The following is an 8,013-nucleotide window of genomic DNA, read 5'->3' on the forward strand; positions in this document are numbered from 1 at the left end:
GTCCACTGCCCCGGCCTCCCGAGTTCTGGGGTTGGTCACAGGCCCGCGCCAGTGCGCCTGGCTTGGAGGACAGCTTATTTTTTTTCTTTTTTCTTTCGGTCCCGGGGATAAAACCCAGGTGCATGCTACCTCCGAGCTACACCCCCTGCCCTACTTTTTATTCTTAGTTTTGAAGCAGGGTCTCGCTGAGTTGCGGAGGCCTCACCAGGTAGCCGAGGTTCCCGTGACCCTCCCGTCTCAGCCCACAGCACAGGCCGCCGTGCCGGGAGGACCCCCAGGTGGAATGTCCAGGAGCAGGCTCCTGCGCCTGGGCTCCTGCCGCCTCCTGAGGGGCTCCCCGGCGCCCTGTGTCTTCAGGGCTCTGATCCCCCAGATGCCTGTTCTCTCCTTGCTAACCCAGGGCTGAGTACGTGTTGCATCCAGCCAAGGAACTTGCATGGTTAATTGTGGCCTGAAACAGTTGTGATCTGTAGACCTGAGTGCCTTTGCCAGCCGTAAACAGCAAACACACACCAGGTAGGAAGGGATGTCAGGATTCGAAAGCAAGTGACAGAATACCCAGCCAGCAAAGCGGTGAATTCATGCAGCACTTTCCTCCTAAAACCAGAAATCTGAAGTCTGACATTACAGGCATGGTATTGGGCGCCTGTAAGCTCAGAGGTTGGGAGGCTGAGGTAGGACTGCAAGTTCCTGGCAAGCTTCAGCTGCTTAGTGAGGGCCTTTGCAATTTAGTAAGATCCTGTTTCAAAAATAAAGAGTAAAGAATAGGGCTGAAGGTGTAGCTTGGAAGTAGAATGCTCCTGGTTTAATTCTCAGTTCCATAAAAAAAATTAGAGACAGACAGACAGAGACAGTTTCAAAATAAAAAATAAGCCAGGCTGGTGGCGCACACTTGGAATCCCCGTGCTTGGGAGGAGGAGACAGGAGGATCGCGCTGGTTCGAAGTCAGCCACGCTGGCTTAAGAGACCCTGTTTCAAAATTTTAAAATATATTTTAAAAAATAGGTCTGGGAGTGTAGCCCGGAGGTAGAAGGGCTTCCAGGAACCCCAGTACCACCAAAAAACAAACAAAAAAATAAATTAAAACAAAATAAAAAATAAGCTGGGCGTGGTGGTGCATGCTCAATCCCAGTACTTAGGAGGCTGAGACAGGAGGATCACAGGTTTGAGGACAGCCTCGGCAAGTAGTGAGACTCTCATCAACCTATCAAGACCCTTTTTCTTTCTTTCTTTTACTTTTCTTTTTTTCTTTTTCTTTTTTTTTTTTTTTTTTGAATACTGGGGATGGAACCAAGGGGTATTCAATATCAGGTTTGAGGACAGCCTCAGCAAGTAATGAGACTCTCATCAACCTATCAAGACCCTTTTTCTTTCTTTCTTTTACTTTTCCTTTTTTTCTTTTTTCTTTTTTTTTTTTTTTTGAATACTGGGGATGGAACCAAGGGGTATTCAATATCTGAGGTACACCCCCAAGCCCTATTTTTTATTCTTTATTTTGAAACAGGGTGTCACTGAGTTGCAAAGGGCCTCACTAAGTAGTAGCTAAGGCTGCCTATTGTTTATTCTTTTTTTTTTTTTTTTTTTTTTTTTTTTTTGGTGGTACTGGGGTTCCTGGAAGCCCTTCTACCTCCGGGCTACACTCCCAGACCTATTTTATATTTTTTTATTTGGAAACGGTCTCTTAAGCCAGCACGGCTGGCTTCGAACCTGTGCGATCCTCCTGTCTCTGCCTCCCAAGTGCAGGGATTACAAGCGTGCGCCACCATGCCCGGCTTATTCTTTATTTTGAAACAGGGTCTCACTAAGTTGCAGAGGGCCTCACTAAGTAGCTGAGGCTGGCCACAAACCTGCCATCCTCCTGTCTCAGCCTCCCAAGCACTGGGATTACAAGCGTGTGCCACTACGCCAGGCTAAGACTGTTTCCAAATAAGAAAATTGGACTGGGGTTGTAGCTCAAAGACAGAATGCCTCTGCGTTCGATCTCTAGGACCATAAATAAATAAATAAATAAATAAATAAATAAATAAATAAGCAAGCAAGCCGGGTGTAGTAACACGCACCTGCAATCTCAGTGCTTGGGAGGCTGAGACAGAAGGATCTCAGGTTTGAGGTCGATCTCAGCAACCTAGGAGACTCATCAACTTAGCAAGACCCTGTTTCCAAATAAAACATAAAGGGCTGGAGTGTAGCTCAGAAGTCGAATGCCCTGAGTTCAACCCCAGTAATAGACACTAGAAACGATCCCAAGCAAATCAGAAAGTCAGAGAGAAAGATCCTGACAAAGCAGAGGCTCGGCCCTGAGGCCCTGCCAGTCAGCCCAACACAGGTGGCTGAAAGCCCAGAGGGACCCGAGAACGCGGACAAGGACATTTGAAAACCGAGTGGCTGCAAATTATCCAGCTTTGTTGAAAACCACAAACCCACAAATCCAAAAAATTGACAAAGCACAGGAAAGACAAAGCCCACAGGAGGAAGGTCGCAATTAGAACTGTGAAAACCAGTGTGGAAGATGCTACTGTCAGCCGGGCGTGGTGGGCACGCCTGTCCCCCAGGACTTGGGAGGCTGAGACTGAAGGATATCGCAGGTTCGAGGCCAGCCTCAGCAACATAGTGAAGTTCCCTGCAACTTAGTGAGACCCTGTTTCAGAATTAAAAAAAAAAAAAATAGAACTGGGGATGTAACAGAGGTAGCCTGCTTCTGGGTTCAATTCCAAAAAAAAAAAAAAAAAAAAAAAGTAGCTGGGCGTGGTGGCACATGCTTTTAATCCCAGCATTTGGGAGGCTGAGACAGGAGCATCATGGGTTGTGGACAGCTTCAGCTAGTTAGTGAGGCCCTTTGCAGCTCAGTGAGACCCTGTTTCAAAATAAAGAATAAAAATATAGAGCTGGGAGCCTAGTTCAGAGGTAGAATGCTCCTGGGTTCCATCACTAGTACTCCAAAAATTAAATTAAATTAAATTAAAAAGTGCTACTCTTTGGATAAGTTTCCCCAAAGGCTGTGTGTTGAGCCTGGGTCCTCAACCTTTTGCGCCATTTGGAGGAGGTGGAAACTTGAAGGGGTGAGGTATAGTTGGAGGTCGTGCGTGTGCGTGTGCGTGTGCGTGTGTGTGTGTGTGTGTGTGTGTGTGTGTGCGGTACTGGGGATTGAACCCAGGAGCATTCTACCCCTGAGCGACCCCCCAGCCCTATTTTATTTTTTTATTTTGAAACAGGGTCTCACTAAATTGCCCAGAGTCTCGCTGAATTGCTGAGGCTGGCCTGGACCTGGAACCCACAATCTTCCTGTCTCAGCCTCCGCAGTGCTCCCACCCCGCGCTGGGCGACTGAAACAACACTTAAGAAACCAGCCGCCTGTGGATGGCGCTCGGAATCCCAGCACTCGGGAGGCTGAGACCGGAGGATCGCGGCTCGCCGACAGCCTCCGCTACTTAGCGAGGCCCTTTGCAACTCAGAAAGACCCTGTTTCAAAATAAAGACTAAAAAATGGGGCAGGGGGTGTAACTTGGAAGCAGAACGCCCCTGGGTTCCATCCCCAGACCCGCAAAAAACAAAAACAAAAAACTTGTCCAGACCAGTTGCTCCCAAGGGCGCAGGGCAACAGGAGCCCAGTGCTGGTGCAGTGCCAACGCACACAACACTTTGGGCACAATCTGGCGATTCCGTGCAAATATAAACATATCCTGCCATATGACCCCAAAATTGTGAGCCCTGGACATCATTGTACTCAACCAGTGGGGTGTGTGTGTGTGTGTGTGTGTGTGTGTGTGTTTTTACTGGGCATGGAACCCAAGGGCCTTCTACCTCCAGGTAGACCCTTAGACCTATTTTATTCTTTATTTGGAAACAGGGTCTCACTAAGTTGCTGAGGCTGACCTCAAGCCTGCGCTCTTCTCAACTCCTGGGGTTACAGGCCTGCATCTCGTCGTGCCTGGCTTACCCAACTGATCTGAAAACTCACAGTCAAGCCGGGCGCGGTGGCGCACACTTGTCATCCCAGCACTCGCGAGGCTGAGACCGGAGGATCGCGGTTCGCGGACAGCCTCAGCTTCTTAGTGAGGCCCTCTGCAACTCAGTGAGACCCGGTTTCAAAATAAAGAATAAAAAATAGGGCAGGGGGTGTAGCTCGGAGGTCGAATGCCCCTGGGTTCCATCCCCAGACCTGCAATAAACCAAAAAATAAAAAATAAAATAAAGAAAACACAATCACCCCAAAACCTCAACAATATTTATTCATAATAACCAAAAAGTGGAAGGAAACAGATATCCTTCCTTCGGTAGGCCAAGGACCACACTGTGGTATCGTGCCCGGTGGGACACTGGGAAGAGCCGTGTACCCACGCGAACCCGGCCATCCTGACACCGCCGCAGGGCAGATGCCAGTCTGCAAACGCCACCCGCTGTGTGACGTTCTCCAGGGGCAGCGCCGCAGAGCGGGCTGGGCGCCGAGGCTGGACGCAAGGGTCAGACACGAGGTTGCTGCTGTTGGGTTTTTGTTTTTTTTTTTTACATTTTTATTTGGAAACAGGGTCTCCTAAGCCAGCGAGGCTGGCTTCGGACCTGCGCGATCCTCCTGTCTCTGCCTCCCAAGCGCGGGGATGACAAGCATGCGCCACCATGCCCGGCCATATTTTATTTTTTTGAAACAGGGTCTCATTGAGTTGCAAAGGGGCTCAAGAAGTAGCTGAGGAGCCGGGCGTGGTGGCGCACACTTGTAATCCCCGCGCTTGGGAGGCTGAGACAGGAGGGTCGCACGGGTTCAAAAGCCAGCCTCAGCTACTTAGTGAGGCTCTCAGCAATTTAGTGAGACCCTGTTTCCAAATAAAGTATAAAAAAGGTCGGGTAGTATAGCCCAGAGGTAGAAAAGCCCCTGGGTTTCACCCCTAGTACCACACACACACACACACACACACACACACAGCCGGATGTGGTGGTGCACGCTTGTAATCCCAGCATTTGGGAGGCTGAGACCTGGAGGATCGCGGTTCGCGGACAGCCTCAGCTACTTAGTGAGGCCCTTTGCAACTCAGTGGGACCCTGTTTCAAAATAAAGAATAAAAAATAGGGCAGGGGATGTAGCTCGGAGGTCAAATGCCTCTGGGCTCCATCCCCAGACCCCCCCCCCAAAAAAAAAGAAGTAGCTGAGGCTGACCTCGAACCGTGATCCTCCTGTCTCAGCCTCCTGAATGCTGGGATTACATGTGCCACCATACCCACCTTATTTTTTTGTTTTGAAACCAGCTCTTGCTAGGTTGTTGAAAGTCTCACTGAGTTGCTGAGGCTGTCCTCAAACCTGGATCCTCCCTGCTCAGCCTCCTGAGGACTGAGATTACAGACGTGGGTCATCATGCCAGGCTGTAATACGTGCAACTTAGAAAAATCAAACAACTCAGGAGCTGCAGGATCTCCAGATGGAATCCAGACTGAGCCTGGAGGGACGGAGCGCGTGACAGATTAGACAGCCCCCCGAGGAGGGCAGGAGTGACCTCAGTAGCTGGACAGGGGGGGAATCGCCTCCCGGGATGCTGACCTGTGCCCCCGTGCCCCCGGCACACACCCGCGGGTGCTGAGCCGGTGCTCCGGGTCCCAGCGAGCTCTGTGCAGAGGCCGCAGGGGCGAGGTAGGTCGTCTCAGTGGGCGACATCAGAACACTTCATGTTTAGCTTAATGTAGCTGCAGGTCACACACAGGAGCATTTTCGTGTGTGTACGTGCGTGAACAGGCCTAGAGCACAGCAGGGTGTCGGCTACCTCCCCTCCACCTGTCAGCTGGGCCGCCCCGGCCCTGGGGCTGCTACCCACACCGGGCTTCAGGCATCCCCCAGTGATCGGACGCTGGACGACCCGGCTTCCGGACCGGCCCCCAGCCACAGACTGTGCCCAGGCGGCTCCCGCTTCCCTCCCGGCTCCCAGGTGCAAGTGGCCTTGTGGCCTTGAGCACGGTTCCCGGGGAGGACTCTCAGGCATCCCCGGGAGGCCCTAGGGGAGGGAGGCTCCTGAGGAGGACGGGAGGCCTCGGGAAGGGAAGAAGCCGCTGGCTCGAGGCCCTTCCCTCTGTCTGGGTCATCCAGGTCCAGAAGGAAGCCCCGGCCAAGGTCAGGAGGGGCAGTCTCTGGAGAAGGAGAGGGTCTGGGAAAGCGCGGGGCGGGCGGCCTGTCCGGAGCACCAGGGAGGCCCCAGCAGGGAGCGGAAGGGGAGACACCGGGTTGCATCTAGTCTGCGCCTAAACACTGATAAATTAACGAGGAAGATCCCAGCATTTGTCCTATTATTTGTCCTTTCTGCTACACACTGTACCTCACGGGAATCAAATGAAAATGGTAGCTGGAGCCGGGCGTGGCGGGCACGCTTGTCAGCCAGAATTCGGGAGGCTGAGACCCGAGGATCGCGGTTCGCGGCCAGCCTCAGCTGCTTAGTGAGGCCTCTGCAACTCAGTGAGACCCGGTTTCAAAATAAAGAATAAAAAATAGGGCAGAGGGTGTAGCTCAGAAGTCGAATGCCCCTGGGTTCCATCCCCAGACACGCAAAAAAAAAAAAAAAAAAAAAATAGACGGAATTTCTTTCGGCAGGTATTGTATCTGGCGTGACCTGATGGCCCATGCCTGTAAACCTAATACTTGGGAAGCTGAGACAGAAGACTGGAAGGTTTGAAGCCAGCCCCAGCAACTTAGCAAGGCACTCAGCAACTTAGTGAAACCCTGTTTCCAATCAAAAATAAATAAATACAATAGGGCTGGGAGTATAGCTTGAAGGTAGAACACACCTGAGTTTAATCCCCAGCACCATAAAAAAGAAGCATTCTATCTAATAAGTGGAGAAGAGAAATAAAATGGAATGGAGGAAGCCGGGCGTGGTGGCGCACGCTTGTAATCCCTGCGCTTGGGAGGTTGAGACAGGAGGATCGCGGTTCGTGGACAGGCTCAGCGTCCCCAGTGCTACAAAAACCAAACAGACTGGGGGCCAGTGGCCGCTCACCGCCACAGAGGCACACTCGGCCCTCGGGGCTCCACCCCAGCCCTTCCCATTTCATTTCATTTTTATTTTTATTTTTATTTGCCATCCTGGGGATTGAACCAGAAGGCATTCTACTTCTGAGCTACATCTCCAGCCCTGTTTTATTCCTTATTTTGAAACAGGTTCTCACTAAGTTGCTGAGGGCCTCACAAGTAGCTGAAGCTGGCCTTAAACCTGCGATCCTCCGGTCTCAGCCTCCCAAGTACTGAGATTACAAGTGTGCACCACCATACCCTGCTTATTTTTTGTTTTGAAATAAAACTATGTTGCTACGGCTGCCCTCAAGCCTGTGATCCTCCTGTTTCACCTTTCATGTACTGGGATTGTAGTTGTGTGTCTCCATGCCCAGCTTGCTTGAGTGTGTGTGTGTGTGTGTGTGTGTGTGTGTGTGTGTGTTACTGGGTATTGAACCCAGGGGCATTCTACTTTCTTTTTCTTTTCTTTTTTTTTTTTGTGTGTGTGGTACTGGGAATGAAACCTAGGGACATTCTACCTCCAAACTCCACCTCTAGCCCTATTTTTATTCTTTATTTTTTATTTTTATTTATTTATTATTATTATTATTTTTTTTTTTTTTGTGGTACGGGGGGGTGGAACCCAGAGGCTTTCTACCTCTGGACTATACTCCCAGACCTATTTTATATTTTATTTGTTAACAGGGTCTCACTGAGTTGCTGAGAGCCTCACTAAGTAGCTGAGGCTGGTTTTGAACCTGTGTGATCCTCCCGTCTCCGCCTCCCAAGCACGGGGATGACAAGCGTGCGCCACCACGCCCGGCTTTATTTATTATTTTTTGCGGGTCTGGAGATGGAACCCAGCGGCATTCTACCTCCGAGCTACACCCCCTGCCCTATTTTAAAATTTTAATTAACAAAATTTTTTTTGCGGGTCTGGGGATGGAGCCAAGGGGCCTTCTACCTCCAAGTAACACCCTCAAGCCCTATTTTTTACTCTTTATTTTGAAACAGGGTCTCACTGAGTTGCAGAGGGCCTCGCCAAGGAG

Source organism: Muscardinus avellanarius, assembly GCF_963383645.1.
Source record: "Muscardinus avellanarius genome assembly, chromosome: 16".
Lineage (NCBI taxonomy): Eukaryota > Metazoa > Chordata > Mammalia > Rodentia > Gliridae > Muscardinus > Muscardinus avellanarius.